The sequence below is a fragment of the Heliangelus exortis genome, chromosome Z (assembly GCF_036169615.1).
Source record: "Heliangelus exortis chromosome Z, bHelExo1.hap1, whole genome shotgun sequence".
In the NCBI taxonomy this organism is placed as follows: domain Eukaryota; kingdom Metazoa; phylum Chordata; class Aves; order Apodiformes; family Trochilidae; genus Heliangelus; species Heliangelus exortis.
In genome coordinates, this window is record NC_092454.1 from 32,473,645 (window position 1) to 32,499,222 (window position 25,578).

General features: G+C 38.2%; 1 long non-coding RNA gene across 2 annotated transcripts in view; it reads left to right on the forward strand.

Annotated features, from left to right (window-relative positions):
• Positions 1 to 23,310, forward strand: part of LOC139790314 (uncharacterized) — a 64,943-nt gene extending 41,633 nt beyond the window's left edge. For both annotated transcript variants that reach the window (XR_011723456.1, XR_011723455.1), the window contains exons 3-5: positions 4,643 to 4,726; positions 18,804 to 18,980; positions 22,916 to 23,310. This is a non-coding gene — a long non-coding RNA (uncharacterized lncRNA). The remainder of the gene's footprint in view (positions 1 to 4,642; positions 4,727 to 18,803; positions 18,981 to 22,915) is intronic.
• Positions 23,311 to 25,578: the final 2,268 nt, after the last annotated feature.

A 25,578-nucleotide genomic window follows, 5' to 3' on the forward strand; every position in this document is an offset into this window, starting at 1 on the left:
TATGAGATATTTTTGATGGGTTTATTTCATTTCTTATTTATTTAGAAGGAACAGATTAATAGGATAGACAAATACGGTGTTTTCGTGGCCCATAAAAATTGTAAGAAGTTCAGCCATGCAGCCTCTGAGCTGTGAGAGACTTAAATCAGTGAAAAGTTCTGGGAAAGAGCAGCACAAGCCAGGGGGATGTAATGAGCAAGAGTAGCAATACAGCACGCAGGAGGATCAAGCAAGCAGCGTGGAAGGGCAGCTCCAGAAAGAGCTGGTGTGGTGGAGAAGTTTGAAGTGGTTGCTGTACAGAGGGAGAATGGCAGTGTGCCTGCAGGGCCTTGCTCCTCTTTTCTCTCTTTGCTGTGACTGTGGTAAGCAGGGGGAACTTCAGGCTGTGGCTGGGAACATGTAGCAAAACAGCAGAGGACGTTCACTGGGGCAAGAGTGGGTGTATATAAAAGAAAGAATGGACAAATCACTATTTTAATTCTGCTTAGTTACAGCAGGGATGTGTTTTCTACACAGGCGAAGAGGGTGGTTTAGAGAGCCTCCAGGGTAAATGGCATTCAGCATTCACACAGGCCACACACAGGGATCGAGCATGCATATGCACACAAACACTTGCAAAAACAAGCCCTTTGCACAGGCTGTCTCAGCAAACATCTTAAAATATCTGCACGTCACCCACAGTGCTGAAGGATGCTTATGGACCTTTATAACTGTTGTTCAGACAGCACTGAAGATGTCAAGAAACACACTGTTTCAACACACAACAGATGGAACACTAACGGATTTAAAAATATATAAATTTTAAAAAAAGCACAAACTTTGTGTTAGAAATACATATAATATGCTTACTCCATATGTAAAACGTTTGTGGGACAGGTGAGATTCCAGGCATTTCAAGACAAGGAGGAATATATCTCTGCCTATTTAAGTTTTTCCACACAGATGTAATGGTGTGTCAGCATTAACTCTTTCCAAAGGTTTAGGCCTTTGTGTCTTTGTGTGCTATAACTAGCAAATGTAAAGCTGAACAGTACTGTTTGGCTCTAGTATGCAGCCAATGAATACTGCAGGGGTTGCTCATGCAAGGGGCACATAAAAACAACAGACAGAAGGAAAGCCCTGTAGTATATCAAGCCCATTAATTTTTATTTGGGAAATAAAATTTTCTTTTTGGTTTTTCTGACCAAATGCTTCTATGACCGAGTGTAAGGAAGTCTGTGATAATCTTCTGGTGCAATCTTTAAATCAGTAACTGTGAGTCAAGTGGCACAAAAGCTTTGTGCATCTTCTGCATGTACCAGCCCCTCTCTGTGTATTGACCCTCTGTTCTCTTGCAAATTTAACCTCGTGGTTAAAACACAGCTCAGTAAAGCAGGGAACTTATTATAATGCTGTACCTACCTGGGGAAATCTCTGAATTCTGGGAAAATCTGTAGGTCTGAGCTTTATCAGCTGGATATAAAACTCCTGCTGTTTAGGTAAGTGGTTGCAATAAACAGGTAGGACACTACTTCTGTTAAAGCTAAAGAATCAAAAAGTTGAAAAATAGAGAATATCAAAACTGTGATCACTTCACAACTATCCTGTGGATATGTAAGGACAGATTAATTTTCAATATCTCTGCCCTTTGCTGTAGGTACAGGAAGAGTTGTTCTTATAAACAGGCATTCATCTTATATTGTCTGTAAGTAAAATTGTGCCTATATTCAGCTCATGCACTTTTGAAAAGAAAAAATACTCAAATTGTGATTTCTGAAGGATGTTTACAGGGATGTGTGATGTTTACAGGGAGAGAGATACATGCACCTAGTGTGTGTGTGTGTTACATGTACTCAATTCGTTTTTCTCATGATAAAAGCAAGCATTGCTAAATTATTTTGAACAGAGAATTAGAGACAAGGACAGAATGTGCAAGTAAGTACTGCACTGTAGTGTCTCACTAAATGTCATCCATATACAATTTGATTAGAGATTAGTGTGGAGCATGAGTTGGGGCTGGATACACTGCCACTGTAGCTATGTTTGTCTTAAATTAGTAAGGATTAATGTTTTGGGCTTTTTTTAGAAGTGATTGACTGCAGGTAGTGGCAGAGCGAGCCTCCCCCTAACTCTCACTTTGCTGAGCTGGATCCCTGGAAAAGCTGAGTGAGAATTTAAGTCATAGTATTTTATCACTATTCCACAACTATCTCCACTTAGTTTTGGGTAATTAAAAGCTCTGTGCACCCCTCAATCCATCTTTACCAAAATACACAATTGTTTCCATGACATAACGAGCGTCAGCAACAGCTATCCTGGCTTGGATTCAAGATAATGATCTACATCTGTCTACTACAAATTCACAGCTTTATTTTTTTCTCCAATTGCATGTTCAAGAACATAGACTTGCATCCAATTTTTGTATGAAAACTTCTGGACATTTAAGGCATATTTGTTTTGTTTTAAACTGGAGTTTGGCTCCTCCCCCCTTGCTTTAGCTGTTGCTGCAAACATGAATGAGAAATTAAGTAGTTTGAGAAGTAAGAATCTGCCTGGCTGCTTATTAAAATGAGTGAAAAACTTTGCTTAGGTTTCGGATACTTCATTTCATTTCCCAGTTCTCTTCACCTGACTCTGACGAGGTTGTACTGACATTAGTGTGAGTTCAGTACTTGCTCTTTGAGTGATCTTGAAGCAAAATTCCAGAGCTTCACCAATGCCACAGAGGATATACTCACTGTACATGCATGATACAAGATATTTAAAGTTATGGCCAGTATTTGAGGGCCAGTCTCTTTTCAGTGGTTCCCTGTGAAGGGATAAGGGGCAACAGACACAAACTGAAGCACAGGAGTTCCACCTCAACACCAGGAGAAGCTTTTTTTCTGTAAGAGTGATGGAGCAGGGGAACAGGCTGCCCAGAGAGATTGTGAAGTCTCCTTCTCTAGAGATTTTCAGTATCTGCCTTGGTGCATTTCTCTGTGACCTGCTGTAGGTGATCCTGCTTTGGCAGGGGGCTTGGACTCAATGACCTCCAGAGATCCCTTCCAACCCCTAACGCTATGATTTTTAAGGCAATAAATCAGGGATAGTAAGAAGCAGAACAACCTTTGCTAGAGATGTGTGGGGAAGCAGATGTTGAGGATTGGCTGAGAGTTAACACCTCTTAGTGAAAGAAGATAAAAAAGCCAGTCTGTTGATTCTGTAGCAATAACATGATAGTGAAGTGCATTCTGGAGGTTGAGGTTCATTAGCAAATTAGACAAACACTTAGCCAGCCACTAGAGAAGTTTGAAGATACCCTTCTGAGCAAGGGTTAGGGAAATTTTCCACACTAAAACCCAGCATTACCACCACTGTAAAGCAGTGTAACATAGTGAAGTGATGCAGCAGATTCAACCCAAGTCCACCTAGCCCTGCGTACAGTCTTAAAAAGTGTCTTGATACATTTTTGGTGAGGATAGGGTGACTGTTCCTATCATACATTGCCTAACCTCCCATAGGCAGTGTCGAGACATCTATATCTCAAGCCTCCAAGTTGTACAGCTTGGAGGTATTAAGAAGGTCAGTTTGTCTTCTGTTAGTATTAAGCCTGGGTATGATGATTTCACTGCCTGTCCCTCTTGCTTATTTCATTAGACCTTTTCCCCACAGTAATAATTTTATTGGCCTCTATGATTCCTTTTGCCTTTCTTCTTCCTGTCTCACTCCTTATTTTCCAAACAGAAGTACTTACTTTTACTCATCTTTTACTGTATGACCACTGTTTCATACCACTGTCCATCTTTGTTGTCCTTCTCTGTTTTGCTTTTTCTTGTGCAAGAGTTGTTTTGAGATAGTAGTACCAAAAACTGCCCCAAGCTGTCATATCTGTAATGCAGGTCAAAAAAAAACAAAAAAACAAAACAACAAAAAAGAACTTAAAAAGATGAAAAGATGCACTGTTCATGCACTGTGGAGTGCTCCACCAGCCTGTGGCTGTTTACTAAATGCTGGTAATGGTACTTATGCTCTGCCGAATGAATAAAACCAAATTATCATAGCTGATAAAGCGGAACTGTGCAGGATACTTTCAGTGCTAAATTGCATTAATCTTGACATTTTATCTCTGGAGATGTGCAGTTGTGTAACTGGGAGTTACTGCTGTCACAAGATTTCCAAGTGACAATAGTTTTATCACAGATAGAAGGTTGACTCTGAAGGGGCTGAAATTCTAAACCCAGTGCAGTAAGCAATTTAAGGAAAATTCTTTGCCATAATTTTTACCAGTTGCAGTTGTTATGGGTTTCTAGTAAATGCCCCTATGTCATAAATAAGCTTTTGACTAGTATATTTATAATAGCAGATATTCTCAATTTTTTAAAATACACTCTTACTGATAAAAGAGTGTTACAGACAAGAATTCACTGTCCTGAAAATGCTCGACAAAATGAAGAAGAGGCCAGGATAGATAAATAAAATTTCAGGAAAAAGTACACTAAAAACAAAAACTAAAATTCTGTCAAATTCTCTTCTACATATTCCCTTCAGCCATACATATAAAATATGATATTCCACTAATTTTTAGTCCATTCAGACTAATTCTCTGATTCTATGGTTCTGTGAAAAAAACAGTAATGGTGTGTGGTAAGGTTACCATTTTGTTTTGGGCTTTTTAATATAGATTTCATTATTAATCTCTCACTGGAGATACCAGCATTTCCACACTAAGTGAACATCTCTGAAGGCTATGAAATGACAAGACATGGTAGGTACTCTTAAGGATTTTTTCTAAACTAAACCAAGCTTTCACACTTAGGAAGCAGAGTGAGGTGAAGATGAAGGAGTAAAGGCAACAAAAAAATAGCATTGTCTTTGACATTATCTGTTAAACAAGAAATATTACCTGTCTGTGGTCTCCTTTGTTCCCCCCAACACACATATTCCCTACCCAAAACAGTAACCGTGACATCCTGTAACTTGAAACCAATGCTTTAAAGCAAAGCAGCATACCATCGTGTAAATTACAGAGTCTGCTACACAAATAATTTGCACTGAAATGTTTATCATGTCTCTGACATAGCTACTTCTGTTTATAGCTTTTAAAGTGTTTTTTACTGGTTGCCTCACATCTGATAATACGTCTCCAGAACAGGTGGTGAAAATGTGAAGCAATTATAAGAGCCTCTGTTTGTGCGTGTGTGGTCTCTTGATTTGCAAGGCCACTGACCACATACGAAGCATTGTAAAAGTCTCAAATTTAGATTATCAGTCTCTCTTGTGGAGTACTGCCTTAGCTGCAGCTGAAGTCCTTCTGGATTGTAAGCAGCTTTGTTGAAGGGTTAAAAGATCAGAGTTGCCTAAACCTTGCTCAAAGTAGATCTGAAAATGTTTTTAAATCTTACATATGAATAGATCTGAAAATGTTTTTAAATCTTACATATGTCAGTATTGTGGCAGTGGGTAACTATCCAGTATTCCAGTACAAGGTTGGCTGCTTAGTACAGCTCATGAAGTGGTCAGATCAGTACAGTTCAATTGGCCTAGGCCAGGGTGGTCATTTTTATTGAATTTACCATTGCACCTTGAGAAATCTTGCCCGAAACCTTGCTGGAATAAGTTGGATGTTAGGAGATAAGTTAGGATCAGGCTAATCTTATATTATGTCCAGCTGGGGGAGGAAGATTTGTTCCTTTTTCCTTGCAGTTTTATCGTGAAAATATCTCTTAGGAGATTCCTTGCATATTCTTCTTATTCAATTAGAAATATCCACCTTTAGAGGAAGAATACTGTCTCCCCAGTGGGTATAGTGCAACTCAGAGTATTTTTCAGTGCAGCTCTACATTTGGATGTGACAGATGCCATTAAACTTACACAAAACCAAAAATAACTTCAAATACTTGCCCTACATCCACAATAGGGATGCACATCTTGAATGAAAATAACCTTAGTAGAACTGAAAGAAAAAGGGAGTAATTGAGAGCGTATTCCATATATGGTGGCTTTGCTCTTTCCATCACTGTATTCCCTCCCAGCATACCTGTATCTATCCAGGTCCACTAACCATTTACTGTGCAATCACAATTTCCAGAATGAGAACATATGCTCTGGTCTAGGATTTTAGTTACAATGGGCTCTTTCTTACATCTACGATGTACAAGCTTTCGAAATAAATTCAACAGCAGGTCTATGCAGATTATTTTACCAAAATGTTCCCAGTACATGTTTCCAGTACTATTGACTGAGCTGGAGAAGAGGTAGCCAGACTGTATGTAAAAAGTGCATGAACTACAATAATTTTCAAAGAAGCAAGTATCAGAGAGATTAACTGCACAGCTTTTGTAGAATTCTTCTGGGACACAGTGTAGTACAATAGAGTAAGAGCTCATGGTGTATGGTACTCAAGTCCCTAAGGATTCATGTTGCTTATTTGCATTTTCCTTTACCACAGTTTCAAGTAGTCCTGAAAGTTAGGCAGTGTATGACAATAACCATAAGAATTTTGTACTCTTATAATTTTTTTATCTATATCAGAAAATGACTGAAAATAGAGGGGTATAACAGAAAATGTTAGGCTGCTTGCACTGCTTGTGTTGTCGTCACAGCAGCAATTACATGGTCTTAAAAGAACAAATCCATTAATACATCTAATATAAATAAAATTTCAGACAACTAATGCCTAAGTGATTAAAGATGTCAGACCACTATGACTTTGCAATCAAGATTGTAGTTGTAGAGAATCCCCCATGTCAGATCCCCCTGAGAACACGTCCTTCCTAATGAAATTAGAGGAAATAGTAGAGGCAATCAAGTATGGCCTAATTCCTGCAGAGGTGTTCATGCATGCTAAGGACTCTAGGAGCTTGAAGAACATGGGTGGAAAACAGAGATTTTCAAAAGCTTTATGTTAAATGGATGTGTCTACCAGAGGGTTCCTGTGCAGTAGGACAGGAGGTGGTGCAGTGAACATCTATGCCACTCATCTTCCTGGTAAAATTCCTCATGATAAACTGAGGTGTATTTGATATGCAACAGATGGCAGCATTATTTTTGAGATCATTATGGGTTTAATTTACCTAGAGTGAGGCCTCTGTTTTCCTTGTCCTCACTCACTAAGGACTATTAGGATTCTTGATGTGCAGTCATAGAGTTTAGCCAAGTTAGTCCCTGAAAGCTGCACTGGTATAACTTTCCCTCTTTAACAAATGAGTGCATAGAACCAGTTTCTATGGAGATCCCAGACTCCATAAGAAGATCTGTATAAAAAGGTTGTACATTATTCAGAAAATCACAGTAATTTGTAGGAGGAAGAAGAGGGTTTTGGGTGGTTTTCTTTCTGAGCCAGTTCTATCATCTACTACACAACTTCAGCTTAAGAAACGAAGCCCAGCCATAGTTTACATAACTGTATAAATAATGCCAGCTGTAGAAGCATTCATTGACAGCAATGGATAAAAATACGTAAAAACTCAGCTGCCTAAACATTGCCTTTTAAGTACAGTAAATCAATGATCATAAGCTGTCTGAAACACCAACTGAGATAAAATATGAGTGTTTATAAAATACAGGGCTCCCAAGCAGATGGCCTAAAGGCTGCTTAGTGATTCACATGTAAAAGCAAAAAATTCCCAAATGGCCACTGTTCTGAATCTATTTACATTTAAGCTGCAAACTGGTGTTACCATGATTCTAGTCTGTAGAAATGCTGACCTATCACAATTTTACACGATTTTAGTGAAGAACTGCTAGGCTTTGACATTTTTGAAAATGAAGGTCAGGTGCTACACAGTTGCCGTGAAATATATAATTACTCAGTTAATTTTCTGTTATTGCATTTAAACAAGTTTTTTTTTTCAGAAAGCAGAAAAAATGGTGAGTGACTAGAACACAGAGATCTACTCTTGACCTAAATGACCATAATTGAATAGTTTGTGATGCGGGTTAAATATTGGCATCCTAACTTACTTTCTTATTTGAATAAGACAGCTTTTGTCAAATAATTATCCTTTACTGATTTCACTGATAATTACATTTGGGATGTAGCTTTATGAATTGATGTCTATATTTTGTTAGCTTTCTTCCCCGTTTTCTGCCTTATCTCAGCCATGCATTTCTGTCTATATAAATAGTAACCGGAAATGTAAGTGGAGCAGATCTTATTTCCAATGAATGATGTTTTCATTTTTATGAATTTGCAGGGGCTTTCTGTTTAACCTGATAATGGGTTCTTACGGAGTTTTTTTCCAATGCTTGGTCATACCAAAAGATTACACATACAGGTGGAGAGGTTGTGAAAAGTCCCTAAGAAAACTTCAAGTTTTAGTAGAGTAGCTATCAGATGTCCAGGAAAATAATTCCTCAGTTTTTAAATTATCTATATACAAATATGAATTGAATTGCTTTGCCTGGATGGTATGACTTTCTGCTTGCTCTGGAGAGAAGCAGGATTTCATCATATAAGATATTCAGTTTTTCACACTCTTGTGACCAATTTTATTTGAAAATTTAAAATGGAGGAAAGAAAAAAAAAAAAAAAAAAGAACAGCCTGCCAGCCCTTACAGAAATCAGAAATTTTTGCTAATAAACCCAAAACAACACCCTTACATATTCTTTGGTTTTGGGAGGGTCTTTTTTTCCCCAGTTATTATGTTTCAGAACTCATGAGTTTATAGGAAACAGAATGTTAAGTCAGCAATGCACACCAAGCAAGTTTCATAAACAATAGTTTAGCACAGGATAATACCAGAATTGGACAAGAAGCTGTATTCTCCCTTCTTCAAAAACAAAAAATTAAAAAAAATTTAAAAAAAAAATTCTCATGTCACTGTAGAACAAATAAATATTCTGTACGTTTTCATAGACTTCAAGTACTTTTCATGAAAGCAAAATTAAAATAACCAAAATTTTTTTTTTTTTTTTACACCAGAACAGTTGCTTTGCCCTGGAGACTTCAACAGAGCCAAGGTTCAAGTCCTCCATCTGAACAAGGCAAAACAAGCTGCTTCTCCACATTTTACGCGATGTTCTTGAACATTTACCTCCATTAGTGCATTTCTATGTGACTTGAAATTTCTCTTTTCTTTGTCAAAACTGGCATATATTTATAAGTTTCATATTTTGTAATATATTTCAGAGAAAACAGCCTGTCTGAAAACATCTTAGTTCTAACGAATGTATATTTTATCTACAGTTTTTGGTTTATTGCTTGATGTCTGTTGAGTCTTAATACTTAATTTCATTACATATCCTGATCCCATTAAAGGGTTGAGTAGACTAGTCATAAAATTTGTACCACACTGATCCAGTCTTTTCAACTGGCTCTTTGTCAAATGGAAACCCAACTTTTAGCCCATATTAAGATAATTTAATCTATTTCATTGCTGAAGGTTGCACGTGGAAAAGCCCTTATATAGTAAGAAGAAGCGTACTATTTCACTAATCTATTTTATCCTGATATATAATTTTTTTTTATGCACTTCATTTTAAGAACTATACAAGTATTACAGGTTCATTAGACTTTTGAATTAAGGGGATATATGGAAAGACTTTATCACTTAATTAATTAACTGCAGGAGAGGGAGGCTGTATCTTCTGTTTACATTCAAGGAAATGAATGTCAAAGATTGCCATGTGTGTGTCGTAAATAACAAAGGCCACCAGTGGAGAGCTTCTATTTTTGTGATGAGAACATAAAAGTCAGTTGCTTCTGTTCCAGAGGTGATATTTTACTTAGACGTCTGCTCTGTTTGCAAAAAGGAGGTGAAACGTCTTTTGTTACTGATTTGCAGTCTGAGAGGGTTTGGACATCAATTAAGTTTAAGCCTTTTGAGAGTCTTTCAGTAAACCTTTGTGTTTTAATGACAGACTGAACAGTTCTTTGTAAAAATACAATTTAGATGAGCGACAGAGAGAATAAAGCAAATAGAGGGTGGAGGTTATCATGAGACTAATTACATTACATCCCAGGAGTATTTTGCTGCTTGTCATTGGTTTGCCTAGACTGTAATTCTACTATGAAAACTTTGCCATGGGGAATTATATCATGCTATTCTAAAATCTTAACCATAGATTTTTGTGGACGATTTCTGGGGAAAAAAAGATGATGAATTCAGCCATTTAGAGTGGCCAAAAGTGATAGAATTTTAAAGGAATTAATTCAAAAGATTTTGGAGTGCTCCATTCTTCTTAACATCTTCAAGAAAACTACCTTTTTCTTTGGAATAACTTTTGGATGAAGAAAAGCGGGGTCAAGGATGAATATCAGGATTTTTATTATAGTAATGTGGTTTAAATAACTTTGAAAATGAAACTAAAATAACTATATTCAGTTAATATATATTTATTTTACACCACTATCTTTCAAATGAGCTATAGAGAAAAGAATAATTCTGTAGAATATGCTTTCATCTCTGGAGTCATGTTTATTGGTTAAATTGTTATAATCTACAAGTAAATGGTAGATACTGGCTTGCTTGTGTTTGAACACAGACTTTTCTGTAAAGCTCAAGAATGAACAATCGTCCAAGACATGTAAATAATAGCTAATAAGAATGCTGAATTCCAGCTCTTTAATGATTCAGTCATCGTAACAAAAAAGTCACCAGTTCAGGGATTTTTTATGCTGTAAGGACCCTCTGCAGCCATACCTAACACCATTATCAGTGTAGGGACTGTAAGTTTAATAGCAGTTGTGTAGCTGGTATGTTTATGTTACCCATGTCCCTGTTACTAATTCCAACATTGAGATCAGCCTGGCTCTTTTGTTGTCTGAATTTTTTGAGCTTTTTAATAATTGCAAGGTACCACGAAAATAACTGGGGTTTATTGCAATATAATATAGACTCAATCTCTTTAAAATTTGCCTCTTTGCACTTGATAAAATTCTTTATGTTGCTGTGATACACAAATTCATTGCACTGCGGAGAATATTGATAGATTAAAAAATCCGAAAAAAAATTGTTTAATTTGCAGATATTTTATTCTGCTCCTATTTCCTAATGGAATGGCTGAGCTGAGTAAGGAAACAAAAAATATAGGGGGAAGTCCCCTTTAAGAAAATACATCATAAAACATTCGACCTTGCAAAACGGCAGTGTGCTAGAATAATAAAAAAAAAAAAAAAAAAAAAAAAATGTGGGTCCTGTACAGTGACTACTAGTGCTTTGGCAAATGGTTCTATTTTTTCATTTTCTGTGTGTCTAAGCATATGGTGTTGTCCACTTGGTAGATTTGATGCAGCCCTACAGAAAGTTGAAATTTGTATTCCTTTATTTTTCGTGAACCAGTACTACTGTAGTTGTGATAGCTAATTTTATGTTCTGCTAAATTATCTGGTCTAAACAAAGACAGCTACATCAACAACATCTCTTTACAAGCCTAGCAAGAAATTAATCTGGCCTCTATGGTGAAATGCAGCAAGAAAAGTTTCTATAAATATACTGACAACAAAAGAACAACCAGGGAAGAACAACCTCCATCCCCTATCTGATGCAGGGGGAAACATAGTGATAAAGGATGATGGAAAACTTGAGGTGCTTAATGAATTCTTTGCCTCAGTCTTTAGCAATAGGACAAGTTATAAAGAAGAAACTCAACTTCTTAAGCTAGGAGACAGGAACCAGGAGCAGAATGACCTCCCCACAGCCCAGGAGGAGATGGTCAGTGACCTGCTACACAATGTAGATGTTCACAAATAAATGAGGCTGAATGGGGTGCACCCAAGAGATCTGAAAGAATTGGCAGGGGTGCTCACCAAGCCACTTGCCATCATTTACCAGCAGTCCTGGCTGACTAGAGAGGCATGGGCAGACTGGAAATCAGCCAATCCCTATATGTAAGGAGGAATGGAAGGGTGATCCAGGAAATGGCTGGAAGCTAATGGAGCAGATCATTGTGAATATTGCTATGGGGTACACAGAGAACAACCAGGTGATCCTGCACAGTCAGCATGGATTTGTGCAAGGCAGGTCCTGTTTGACTAATCTGACCTCCTTCTATGACAGGGTGACCCACTTACTGGATGAGGGAAGGGCTCTGGATGTTGTCTGCCTTGACTTTAGCAAGGCCTTTGATGCAGCCTCCCACAGCATTCTCCCAGAGAAGCTGGCAGCTGAGTGCTTGGATGGATAAAAAACTGGTTGTATGTCCAGGTCCAAAGAATTGTGTTAAATGGAGTTCAGTCCAGCTGGTGGCTGTTCAGGGGTGGTGTCTACCAAGGCTTAGTGCTGGGGCTGTTCCTGTTTAGCTTCTTCACTGATGATTTGGGTGAGGATACAGAGTGCACCTGCAGTGAGTATGCAAACAACACTAAACTGGGTGGAAGTGTTGATCTGTCTGAGGGCAGGGAGGCTCTTGATGGATGGGTTGAGGCCCACTATATAAATTTTCAACAAAGTCAAGTGTCAAGTCCTGCATTTTGGCCACAACAACCCCCAGCAGTGCTACAGGCTTGAGAAGGAGTGTCTGGAGAGCTGCCCAGCAGAGAAAGAACTGAGGGTGCTGATTGACAGCCAGATGAAAATCAACCAGCAGTGTGCCCAGGTGGCCAAGAAGGCCAAGGGCATACTGGCCTGTATCGGGAACAGGGCAACCAGCAGGACCCGGGAGATGATCTTACATTTTTACTCAGCCCTGGTGAGGCTGCACCTCAAGAACTGTGTGCAGCTTTGTGTGCCATAGTTTAGGAAGGACATGGAGGTTCTGGAGAGGGTGCAGAGTGTGTTGGCCTCTTCTCCCCAGTAACTAGTGATAGGACAAGAGGGAATGGGTTAAAGTTGCACCAGGCGAGGTTCAGATTAGGTTTTACAAAGAATTTCTTCACTGAAAGAGTGTTGAAGCATTGGAACGGGTTGCCCAGGGAGGTGGTGGAGTTGCTGTCCCTGGAGGTATCAAAAAATGGGTAGATGTGACACACTGGGAGATGATTTAGTGGTTAGGATGGTGTGTAGGACTCATGGTTGGACTAGATGATTTTGAAGGTCCTTTCCAGCTATGGTGATTCTATGATTCTATGTACAGATAGCCTGCTGCAGTAAACTCACAACTGTGTGTTTAAGAGACAGTTTATGTAACATCTTCAGAAGTGACAAACGTTGCTTAGAAAAAGCAATAAAGCTCAGAATATCTTACTTAACCAGCACATAGAAACACTTGTATGTTCTTTTAGAGGTGTTTTGTAAATGTTCTTAAAAAAAGAAGAAGAAAAAAGATTTTAACTTTGTTTTCTTTACAAGAAAATACTAGTTTCGTTTTCTGTTTCAGTGGAGTGCTCTCACTACTAAGTGTACACAAATAAAATCCTTCATTTCTCCATTACTATGAATCATATTTTTCTTCCAATTGCAGGTCACCTACTGAACTCAAAAAGTAAATAACACTTTACATCAATATGCACCTTACCCTAAAATTTTGGGAAGATCATAGAGTAACACTTAGGTATTTTATCTGGCAAGAGGGTTCCAGTGACCAAAGTGATTAGTAGGCAAAATGGTTATAAATGGTTTCCACCAATAGCAAATAAACGCAACTGACTTCGCTATTCAGTCTGTGGTACTGGCTATTTATATTCTTGAGAAGATATTTGTTAGAGCAGTGAGTACATCAGTGGGCAACGACATACTCCAAGTGTTTTAAGTTAAATCCACTTAATTTTATAGTAAATTTCAACAACTGAGAAACACATCCTACCTTTCTGGATATAGGACTGAAAGATACGTAAGAAAAAAACAAAACAAAACAAAACAAAACAACCAACCCAACAGTATTACATGGATCAAATCAATATTCTTTCGTTCATAAAACTACCATATAGACTTCCACCTTCCCCTGTATAAAATAAATGCTAAATTTCCTGGGATTTTACCACTGATTAAACTGGTATGGGCTCTACAGAGGTAGCCATCAAGGTGGATATATTTAGTGGTTAGGATGGTGTGTAGGACTCATGGTTGGACTAGATGATTTTGAAGGTCCTTTCCAGCTATGGTGATTCTATGATTCTATGACCCTTCACCTTATGCAACAGTATGTTATCTGAGGTGTTACTACAGAATGCATTACTATTAATGATGGTGCCGGTAGCAGAATGATCTGCTGTGAAGTTGTCAAGTAGTTTTGCAATGTTGAAAGTCAGAATAAACATTCTGATTTGTAATCTTAAGTTTAACATGTAAATAGCTGAGACAGGGCTAGCAAAGAAAGTTTTAATACACCAATCTGCATATTTTTCTATTTTCTGCATTTCTTCTCAACACTGCACTTCAAAATGCTTAACAAAGTCTGAGTTTGGCTTTTATATGTCAAGTTATTTTCCTAGCATATTATGCAATGTATGGACAATTCATGAATTGGTCTCATAAATCTTCAATATTGGCTTTTATTTTTGTGATCCAAACCAAGAAAGATTACAGCTTGTGATTCTATTTCCAGCTTATTAAAGTCAGTTAGGGGGCCTCCTAATAGCTCCTTTGGAGCTATTTCTATTTACAGTCTGTTATTATTTCAACATGAATAATGATGAGGGTTAGGTTCAACTGGCATTCAGATTCACAGTCTACATTGTGGTTGCTTGAAATACTTTATTTCAAGGATTATTTTTATTAAACTGCTAAAAGCTCAAAAACTAACAATTTCAAAGTAAGAGGTCTTTCTAAAATGGGACAGCACTATCTCCCGTAAAAATGGAATTAAACCAGCCTCATGTGTCCAGAAGAACCTTAGAACGGTTCAGGACGAAAGGAACTTACAGGTGTCACTCTGTAGTGTTTTGCTTTCTTGGTTCAGAGTAAAGTACCTGGCAGCGTGGAGAAGGATTACAGAGTTGCTATGTCACTGCACTCTTACAAAGCACAGGGCAAGGCTGTTAACTAGAAAGTCTCAGAAATATCTAGAAATAAAGCATTACAGATTCTGGATGCACCTCATATAAAACAACTGGTATTATATTTTATTCATGAGTGAGTTGTGTCATAGTCACCTAGAGAAAATTAAATTGTTAGTATTTGGTGGAACAAAAGTGTGGGAGAGCATCTTGCAGGCTCAGCAGTGTCTGCAGAGAAGGTGAAGTCCCCTTGTCTGATTCCTTTGAGTCCAGACAACATAATGCTGTTTTACCAGCAAGTAAAGATGTGTTTGCATTTAACACAAGGACCACTATGCTATCAGCTGGGAAATCACCAAATTTTTGTGTGTTGAAAAGGATTTGGGATGTTTTTAAAAAGATACGAGGCCTGACTTTGCACTCCAAGATTGAAAAGTCCAGGGGCACACTCCATCTGCTGAGCAGGAGCCATCTGTGGAACAAGATCAGAGACCTGTGCTTAGAGACACAGGCTAAAATAAGCATTTTGTTGTGTTTACACAGGAAAAAACCTGTATATGTATTTCCTAAAAAAAAAAAGTTATAAATCACCATTATCCCTTCACAGGCAGCACTCCTCACACTCCTCACTCTTGAAATGTGTGAGTGAAACAACTATTTTTGCAGTACTCAATATGACAAACTTCTCTTTAGTCAGGCAGAGCATTTTAAGCACTCATGTTCACAAACCAGCTGCAAAATGTAGTGAAAAAGTAGAGAAAATTAAAAGCAGAAGTTGCTAGTTATAATTTGCCATCAGCTGTCATTGTGAGCATATCTTGATCTAAAATACTGATGTCTGAGATGTCCCTTTCATGTCTAACACAGACACTAAGTGTCCTTTGAACTGAAAACAGGATTCATAGCAAAAATGTAAAACAGCTCTCACTGAGCATGGATGCCTGCATCTGGCATCATTTTTAAGGACTTCTGTGTGCTGTGTAGGAGTCAAGAGAGAAAACTGATGTTGTCTAGTAAAATAATTCTGAAAAAAGAAATATGTATCAGTTGAGCTGGTCATAAATGCAGCACTTCTAGCCTGAGTCTACATTATTTCTGCTAGGCACTTCAATTGGAACCTTGCCACTGGGAAATCTCCCAGCAGCTCGTATGGCTACTGTTTTACTTTGGTTGGCTCAAAGAAAGGAAAAAAGCTGTGTGGGAAAACCAGAGGAATTGCTTAGCCTTTGCAAACTCCTGAAGTGCAGGGCCAGGCTGTTATCTGGATAGGCTGAGTTTTATTGAGCAATTCCATGTTGCAGTCGCTGGATGTGCTCAGTGCAAGGAGCTGCAGTGTGTGTGCTGCCAAACTGCCATATGGGATGCTCATCTGGAGAGAACAGGACACCTAGGCACATATTCATGACGGTGGTACAAGAGCCTCTGGTTGCTGGTGTTTTCCAGCTGCAATGTCAAAGAGTCAAAAGAAAGAGGAAACAGTGTGAACAGCGTTGGAAGAAAAGGTATCACTGTGTACATACATGTCCAGTTACTGCAGAGGGTACTGCAGGAAGAGGTTTAATGAGGTATCAGAGATGTCAGGTGAAATATAGCTCCAGTTTTCATTGCCCTTGTCATCTGGTTCTCAAGAGTGTGTTGATATTTTTCCTTGGCACTGTAAGGATGAACACTCTTAGGAGTGGCTACCTGTGGCTTAAGCTTAAACTCTTGTGTATCTTGGAGAGTTTCAGCTCAACAGAGTTCCTCATTCTTTTTCCTCTGGTTAGACTGCTTCTACTCCCCAGACTAGATATTTGTAAATGAACAAATATCTTCCGTGAGAATGAACATCTCTGTCATGGGAACAGAATGATTCATCAGGTGAATTTTCTTTCTTGTCCCATTTTTCTCATAAGCACCATATAATCAACAATGTCAGAGGCCAGGGAAGTACAGCAGTTTTAGCACAGGAATGCTTTTCTTTCCCAAGAGCACAAAAGGAAGTTCTGTCAGCTGGGTTTGCTCCTAGTCTGATCTGAAAGCCTAACCAACGTAATGTAACCAGTATGGTAACATCCTAGTCATCTATTCCAAATGAATTTAGGAAAAAAAAAAAGCTTGCAGTGGAATAGAAGTTACGAAGTTCACTGGTGTTACCTGCAAAGCTTTTCCAGGCACTCCGGATCCCTGGGGTAGCACATCTCTCTGAGTATGTACGTGGCTGTGTGGGGCTGTGTCTATATGATTTGACTATTTTCAGATCAGACCTGTCACATAAATAACTGTCTCAAAGTGGTAGGATTCTTACTATGAAGCTGACAGGTGGAAAAATACCCCCAAGAAATTATGGGAAGGTAGATTGTTGAAACCAGTTTAGTTGGTCACATTTGTCTCAGACTTTTGGACCATGCTGTTCATAATTTCATATCCAAAGGAACATCCTTACCTCGTAGTTAGGAACAATTACTTTCATAATGGAAAGTCACCTAATAATCACCTAAGGTTCAACATTTCCCATTTCAATGACATCTCAAAGCCCATGGATGGATTTGTGTCTATACAGTGCCAGATATTTGAGAATATGGTTTGTTGTAGTCTACAACTATTGTTAGGTATCTTTGGTTGTACTTATGTAAAGGGTAGTTTTAGTGAGCATTTGTAACCTTTATGGACAGATATAACAGACATATATATACACCTCATATGCATACAAGGTACATGTAGTGAGATCATATATGGTTCAGTTTTCCAGGCAATTCAGTGATTCTATGATAACTTTTTCCTATATCCCTCTCAGTACACCTTTACTGAGAAGACCCTATACATTATATGCAGTTCAAATGGATAGTATTTGGTTTTTGCACATACTGGAAAAGTGTCTTGTCCTTTACTGGATGAATTAGATGATTCCAGGAAAAGTGTAATTATCAGCTGTCACTCTGTGGCAAAAGGCCTGGCATCACTCACAAGCACACATCAACCTACTTCCCAAAATTATGTCAGCAGAAGAGGGGAGATTTTCTTTTCCACATAAGCACCAAGTAACACCTGCTGGCCTGATCAGTTTTCTAAGAAAGGAAGTACTCACTGGTCACCACCAGCTAAAAGTAGTCAAGGGCTTATGAACATGGTTTTACCATAGGCAGGAAGTATTGCCAGCAAAGCCTGTACTGCTGGTGGTCCATGTTGGAAGAAAATTGCCACAGAAAGATTATATGTTTATAAGAAACTGACCTGTATCAAAAGGAAAGGGAGATAGTTTCTTGTAACTTTTTTTTGCATAACTAGATTTGAAGTCTGCAGAGATCTAATTAGGTTGTGTGCTTTTTATTCTGTTTTTCTTTTTTCCTTTTACTGAATTTTCAAAGACTATGAAACACACTATTTATCCACATCCAAAAGAGAAAAATATAATAATTTACATAGGAAAAACCTTTACTCAGAACACCAACAAACCACACTTTTTTTCTCCCGTTCAAAATGTTTGTATGAAAAAAGCAAAGCAGAAGCCACAAGGAATTCAGGACTCTTAGAGAACTACTTAGTCAAGCAAAAGTCTCACCAGACTTAATGGCATGATGTCCTGTGGTTTGCTATAGGCTAAACTAAAAGGGATAGGGCAGGGAAATCATAACCAGAGTGGCTTTCCAGAGGACACCCTGCCCGATGCAGTTAAAATTCAGCTGAGCTGTGCACTCAGTGAGACTGATCAGTTTTGCCAGTCTGTGGAAAGAGTAAATGCCCTCTCACACTGAGCTTCCAAGCAGTGTCGGAGGCTTAGGTACACAGCACATTCGCAGCTGCACTTAACTTTTAGGTACATTGCCAACTTTGGAAACTTGTTGTCCTGGTTATGGGTACCTGATGTTCCTAAAGCAATACCCCAAAGAAGAGAAAAAGATCCCTAAGTATAGGACCTGCAATAGCCAGCATGCTACAGAGAATGGAAATTTGCATCCTTTCTGTTACAGCTGCTCCAGTGCTGGTAAAATAATTAAATAAGACTTGAAGCCAGAGGTAAAACAGAATTTCTCTGTCTTCTTGCAGCACAGAAGATATGTTATGCCATTTTGAACTGCACAGTTTCTCTAAGCCATGGAGCGAGGTTGCTCTTTGCTGACTGCAGGAAGCCAACAAGAGCAACCCTTTGTGAGAAACACACTAGTGTGTGTAGCACACTAGTGATTCACTTCAAATTGGTCCTCATGGGAATCTAAACATCAGGTGAGGCAAAGAGAAAGTTATAAGAGAAAAAGCTATGTAAAGTAACAGAAGATATATATTATATCAACACAACATAAAAATTCACATATTCATGTTAGGGATTGGAAGGGACTAGATATCATCTAGTCCAACACCTCTGCTAAAACAAGTTTGCCTACAACAGGTTGCACAGGATAGTGCTCAGGCAGGTTTTTAGTATCTCCAGAGGAGACTCCACAACCTCCTTGGGCAGCTGGCAAATCTTGTTCCAGTGCATTGTCACCCTGAGAGTAAAGGTTTTTCTCATGGAAACTGCCTGTGCTCAAATTTGGGCCCATTGCTCCTCATCCTGTCACTGGACACCACTGAAAAGAACCTAGCCCCATCCGCTAGACACTCATCCTTTAGTTATTTCTAAGCACTCATAAGGTGTCCTCCCAGTCTTCTCATCTCCAGGTTAAACAGTTCCAGCTCTCTCAGCCTTTCCTCTTACGAGAGTTGCTCCAGCCCCCTAACCATCCTCAAAGCCTTCCACTGTACTCTACCCAGTAGCTCTTTACCTTGTACTGAGGAGCTTAGAACTGGACACAACACTTCAGATGTGGCCTCACAAGGCAGAGAAGAGGGGCAGGACAACCACCCTTCCACCTGCAGGCCACACTTCCAAAGGCACCCCAGGACGCCATTAACCTTCTTGGCCATAAGGGCATATTGCTGGCTTATGGTGAACTTGTCCACCAGGACTCCCAGAGCTGCTTTCCAGCAGGTCAACCACTAATCTATACCAGTGCCTGGGCTTATTCTCCTGTAGGTGAAGGACCCTACAGTTGCCTGCACTACACCTGCCCCCCACAAATTTTCAGAATCTATAATGAAAGGCAAAGGTAGTGAAAATGGTATAGATGCTGGAGGAGAACTGAACGTACTAGCACTCCCATTTCCCAAGAAATCAATGAGAACTTTATCATAAAATAGAAACTTGTTTACTAGTAAAAAGCTAGCTAAAAAAGGGGGAAAAAATTACATTCTTATTTTACTAGTGCTGATACCTGCAAAGATATCTGATTGCATATGAAGAGTACAAATTTGACCCTACTGCCTTTTGGTTTAAACAGTCAAGGAGTTCTTTCTAGGACTTAGGACTACTATGAGTCCTGCCCTAGGTGTACCAAGAACCCACAACAGACATTTGCCCCTTTTTGCCAACAAATGTCTGAGACTCCTAAGAATTTTTTTGGTGCAAGTGAACTCACATCTCAGAATGTTCAAGCACAACTACTGAAAAGTTAAAAATCTGATGTAGGAAGACAAGATTTGGGTAGAAATTTAGGTAGTGAGTAAGGTTTCTGTACAGGTGTAAAAGTAAAATTAGTTTGTGATTGACAGCAAGTGTTGACTTCTGGTGTCATTGATTAATGCTCCTTATTCTAAGTAAAATATGTTATAATACCTCATTTACCTCTCCTTCTACTAGTAGGCATTTATGAGCCTCAATCATCACAGTATTTAAAAAGAGAAGTAGGTATTTTTTTTGTTTGGAGGTTTTTTTGGTTGGTTTTGGTTTTGGTTTTGTTTGGTTGGTTGGTTCATTGGTTAGTTGTTTTTTTTTTCTGTCCTATCAGTTAGTAGGGTTAGTAGGTTTGGTACATTCACTGGTTCCTTACTTTTGTATTATCTTGCCTGCTTCTGTGATTTCCATCCATGAAGGGAACAGGTGGCATAATCTGCACTGCATGATATAAAAAAAAAAACCAAAACATACAGTATACTATCTAAGATAAAAACCAGCATCAATAATTTCCAAAATTTTGATATTTTGGCAGCAGGAAAATTTTTTTCTTAGGGCTGCCAAAATAAGATACCTCAGATTTTTTAGTCTCTGATCCCCAGCATAGGATTTTTGATTTAAAGACCTGATGGTTGGTTCTTCCAGTTGAGGCAGAGAGACCTGGAAAAGAACTGAGAAAAGAAGGGTATCTTGGTTTCAGTGATGAAATTTGATAATTATGTAATTCAAGGACTTATCAGTAAAACAGGAAATACTTGTCACATATATTTACATCGCACCACTATATAAGTTAATACATACAGGTCACGCATATTCAGAGGAAAAATTCTGAAGAAATCATTAGGATTTACTTGTATATGACTCATTTGTTGTATAACTCATATTTGTCCATTCTTGGAGGGTTCCATATTTTTTTCATCATTTTCTCTTGAATGCAGAAAATTGTTATGTCCATGTAAAGTAAACCAGCTCTTCAACAGTTGTTTCAGCTACCTCTAAATAATCACTTGCCCTCAAAGGGAGAGACTTACAAAAATTTAAACAGCTCCAGAAGTGATGGACCAAAGCTGGGGAACTAACCAGTGAAGAACTTAGCTCTTAGAGACAGCATCCTTCACTGTCTCATGAGTCACAGTGCCCATCTTGGTGTGCATTTTATCAGTCTGTAAAGGGATATGACATCTCTTTCCTGTAGTATTGATTGCTGTTCTGCATCTCCTGTGCTTCATACTGCTGAAGCTGTTTGAATATGGTTGCTGAATATAACTTCTGTACTGGAAAATATCGCATTTTGCCATCACCTGTGTGTAGCTCCCAAAAGCTGTGGACGATTTCATTCACACTGGTTATTTCCACGCATGTTGAACATTTGTTAATATACTACACTTGTGTAGACTTATAATGACTGTCAGATGTTTCTCCTGAACTAATGATACTAAAAGCCCTGTTACTATTTTCATAAATTTAGAGTGAGAAGAGTAGTTTTGTGTTACTTAATTCTGTTCTTAACTCTTCTCTTCCCTTCCCTTCTCTACCCTTCCCTTCCCATGTTCTACTCTTTTTCTCTCATTCTTGCTCAGCTTCTGTGGTCTCTCATTATGCACACCCTATTATGTTAGAAAATGTCTCCGTAACAGCAATGCACCACATCCACAGTCAGCTCTTGAAGTGTCCACTTTCATGATGATAGGAAGCAGGACAGCCAGTGAAGCCCTGGTCTTTTATAGTCCTGCTGTTAAAAGTACAGAATGTCTTCCTGTCTCCATTGTGTGACAAACATAAAACAGTAATAGGGCTCACTTCTGAAAGTGATGCTTAATTAAAACAATATTTGCACTATTATTTTATTTAATAATAAAAACAATATGTAAAGCTTTTAAACTATTTGAAAAACTTCTGTACAAAAGTAGTCCTCTTGAGAGTAGGTCTAGTCCTTCTCACTAGTATAGAAGATTTCAGTGATTGCCTTCAACATTTTTAATAAGGATCACAAAGATAACATAATCTGAGTAAACAAAAACAAAAACAAAAAAAAACAAAAAACAAAACAAAATAAAACCAAACCAAACAAATAAACAAACAAAAGAAAAAAGGTGGATCAAAACCAAACGAAGTCTTGTCAGGGATGGAATTAGCAAAGTGTTATTGGCATTGTTGCAGCTGCTGTATAGTTCAAAGACCCACTGCCTGACCTTACCTCCAGCTTCCAAGCAAATCAGGGAGCCCCAGTGCTGCTTCTCACTGCTCTTTCACAGAACTTTATATATCAGACTGTACCCAGGTTATGCAGCTGCACTCTATCAAACCTAATCTGGAGTATAGACAGCCAAACCTGTACAAGGGATAAAATAACCAGGACACTGGGATTTATCAAAGCTTTTGTATTCAGATGAGGTTGCTCTAGGAAAAAATTTGCCTCTTGTTCCGTTAACTTCATAACTTACACTTTTCTGTATCTTACTATGAGAACTTCAGCCATATGTCCAGTTTTGTAACTTCATGGTGATGCAGCATAAATATACCTAAGGACAAGCAACTCCATAAAAAAGTGTGTTCTGATCCAGATCTGGAATAGTTATCAAGAAGCAGTATCGATTCAGTCAGTTTTTAATGGCTTAGTTGGTGCACATTAATTTGAGATACACTGTATTTTGTCTTCATTTGACAGGACCAAGAGAAACCAACAAAAAACCTACGGTTGGGAGGAATTACCCCTGCAGTGGCACAGGGAACTTATTTTTGGAGCTATTGCCTGGACACGAGAGCAAGAAACAAAGTTTTCTTCTTTTTCACTTTTGATATTTACCTCTTTCTACTTTTCATCTGAGGCTTTGTAGATAGCAAGAGGGATAATTGTCAGACAGAAAATACTCTGTGTCAGGCTGCCTTAAGGTAGGACAGCAATCTCCATGTCTGGAGGAAAAGAGCATTTTTTTCCCGTCACTTTCATTTCATCTGTTGGACATAAGAGACAGAGAAGCCCTCAGGGATTTGTTTTCTCTCAGAGGCCCAACTGAGGTGGTTGTTTTTCCCTTATGAAGAAAGGGGGCTAGAAAAAGATGGGACAAAAGCCACCCTTAGAAGCTGTCCCTTAAAGTAGTGTTTGAGACCTCTGTGTTTCAACCTTGCAACTAGAGCTGGACGTGGTTTTCAAAAATTATCAGAAAGAGGTGCTGAAAGTGCATAATGTTACCCAGGATCATAATCATGCAAAGCTGTAGAGAAAGAAATAGTCATGAAGAAATCAGAAGTCCATTAAAATTGTGTTAAATCTCAACTATTTCAAATGCCTTTCTCACACAACACCATTACTGACCAAGTGAAAATGTAAAATGTGCGTGAAAGGAGAAATCAGAAATGCAGAAAAATTAGATATTTACTACTCTCAGAGTAGTGATTCTTCCATACTTTTACTGCCATGATAGGAACTACCTGCATGAGAAAGTAGAAACTAGCCTGCAGTGTATAATGCTATGCTTTCAGATGTCCTCTATTTAACTCTTTCTTTCTTATGTATATATAGTTTTATTCAGATAATTTAATGCAGGCTAAATGATCTGCAATTGGTAGAAACACACAGTCAAGCTTTTGCTTGGCTTTAATGCTAATGTTTAATTCATCTATTCCAACACTTTGGTGACAAAAAGACTCTGAATACTTCATGTGTACAGATAACTAACAAGCACACTGCTCTCCTCTGCCTCTCAGTTTCTATAACATAATGACCCTTCTCAACTCACACTGCCAAAACAAATCCACATAACCAGTTCAATGAACCAGGTGCAGGCACAGGATGTGACTATTTGTTAGATGCACTGTAAGAGTAGTCCTTAAGCCACCCAATGACATTGGAAGCAGACCTGGATGAATAAAACAAAAAAAACAAAAAAAAACCAAACAAACAACAACAACAACAAAATCCAAAGCTGAGCCTTTAGACAGCTCTGTGTTTTTTATTTAGCTAATTTAATTACATGAACTTAAAACAGACCAAGTGTGTGCAAACAGCAACATTCTTCTATAACTTGATGCATTTTAAGTGCTGTGAGTGTTTTTTGTGGGAGAGAGAAGAGAGGCACACTGAGCTCTCTCTGAAAGCAATTAAATACTAATAACAGGGGGTGACATCATGCTGCATGACTTCTTCAATTAGAACACCAAGTCATTTTTGGCTTAATCATTCCCACTTGTTAATTCGCTCTCCAGAAGACTCAACAGACCTGCTTCTTGCCCTTATTTAAAAGAGGATTTCTGGTTCTGACACCTTTTAAACAGAATTCCACTTGGATGCAGACTTCTGTTAAAACAGAATCTGGTATTTTTAATACTGCATACTAAGACATCAATAGTTCAGATGAAAAACTGACACAAATTACATAAAATGAACATGAGTGCTTTCATTTGCTATTTAGCAAGAGTGTGGACTGAATCCTACCCTTACTGAGATTAAAAAGAAGTTTTGCCACTGGCTGCTGTAGAAAGCAAATATAGTCCAGCATATGTAATTTATGATACACCTTCCCAAGAGGTCACCTTACAGTTTGTAATAAAATTGTGGGTTTATGTCAAATCATGTATTCAAGGTATTTGGTGGTAATAAGGAGAAATTGTAACATTGATCACTTAAGAATGTTATTAGGATAGGGATAATCAATAATATTCCTCTTAATTACATGACAGTAGGTATTTGATTTGAATCTTGGTTTGCTTAAAGATGGTTGGTTCTATACTATTTTCACTCATTAAAAGTTATTCTTAAAATTATTTACACATTAGGCAAAATATGGTAGTATAAAAGCATCTATCCTGAAGCCTCTTCCCATTCGTAACTCTTTTTAATGAATTGTGAGATGTTACAGTAGCCTTCCACTTTTCAACCTTTCATGCCTTAAATCTAAATGAATAATATTGCAGTTGCCTCTAATGAAATCTTCATCTATTTCAAAGTAAATATAGCAACTAGTTACTACCACCTTCCTTAAAGTTAAAGGTATTGACTACTACTTTTATAAAAATACTTTTAAACCAAGCCTTGTTTCCATCCTCAAACCAGCTTTGACTTTTAGAAGTCATTTTTGACGGAAGTCATTGCATCTGATTGATTCCAAAATCCCTTCTAATATTGAACAGGACTCTTTGATAGTTCTTACAGCTCCTAATCTTGTGTGATTTTGAGTGATTTGACAGTGTTGTCAGAGTGATTGCCTACAAGGCTATAAGAACTATAATCAGGGCTGTCAGGTGTGCTAGGGCTTGCCTGAGTTGACCATATCCTGGACAGTGTGAAACTGAAGTCAACTCCATCTTGATCTAAGTTAAAAAATCATACAT